The sequence below is a fragment of the Acyrthosiphon pisum genome, chromosome A2, assembly GCF_005508785.2.
Source record: "Acyrthosiphon pisum isolate AL4f chromosome A2, pea_aphid_22Mar2018_4r6ur, whole genome shotgun sequence".
In the NCBI taxonomy this organism is placed as follows: Eukaryota; Metazoa; Arthropoda; class Insecta; order Hemiptera; family Aphididae; genus Acyrthosiphon; species Acyrthosiphon pisum.
In genome coordinates, this window is record NC_042495.1 from 35,549,802 (window position 1) to 35,551,107 (window position 1,306).

A 1,306-nucleotide genomic window follows, 5' to 3' on the forward strand; every position below is an offset into this window, starting at 1 on the left:
AATGTCAAATTTAACTCGCATTTAATAGGTTTTAATTTCAAGTTTTAAATTTTATTGTCGCATCTTCGGCTTACTATAGCGTTGAATTTTAGTGTGTTTCAGCCTCATCAAAAGCGGTTAGCTGGATCCTGGCGCTGAGGGATTTGTATTCGTTACATAGCGTATTATAAGTCCAAGATAAGTAAAAATGGGTTAAAATATTGCGGGTAACTACACGGCCACACGGGTTTCAAATTATAAACCGGGTAAAAAATATTATGGGTTTCGTTTTTTGTATTAGAAAACTAAAGTCGGTTGCAGATTTTGTTCAAAACTAGATGCAATATTGCTTGTGGGTTTCGCGTCCGAACCGGGTAGGTACAATTTATTATTGGCTAGTTTATTGATATGAGGTACAGTTGTACAAATAAGGCGTAAAATTCTATACGAGTTATGGGTTTTGCGTTAAAAACAGCGTAAAATTTTTTGTGGGATACCCGTTTTTACTCATTCAGAATTTATAACATCTATGTGATGAGACTGGGAAATGGGTATAATGAATTATTGCAACTTATAAACCACTACTTAGGTTATATGCTTATATATATATACTACTTATATACCTACACATATAATAGTTCGGTATGAATACAATAGTTTTAACTTATTACTGATGTTATTACACAAATACACAATACACAGACCAAGGTATTTTGAGTGTACACGATCACGTACCAGAAGGTATTTAAAATCATTAACCTAGGTATTTTAGTATTTGACTACAAATTGTGGGTATTCAATATTTTAACGATTATTACAAACTCTTCTTCAAACAGCTTGGACGACCACGACAGAAGAAAACTGAAAAAACAATTGACAATCTTCAACTTCAAATGTTGTCATAACTCCTGACTAGTTAGCACAGTGCACACTAATCCCCATAATAGGTACGTTAAATTGTACGTATAGTTATCGTACTTATAGGTGCAATTTCAACTTTTGGCTTGGGGGGAGGGGCTGAATATATTAAAGACAAGCAGACCATTGCAATATAGCATATTAAAATTGTATGTCCTAGGTTTCTTTTTTTTTTAGGGGGGGGGGGCTTAGCAGTTAGCACCCCCAATTCACGCCCATCAATTCGTACTACCGTAGTAGAGCCGGCATAGGACTATGTGATGAGCAGTGTTGGATAAGTTACTTTTAAAAAGTAATTAAGTTACTTTACTCGTTACTTAGAGATAAATGTAATTAAGTTACTTTACTCGTTACTCAAATAAAATTGTAGTGAAATTACTTTACTTTTCAAATAGAAAAGTAACTCATT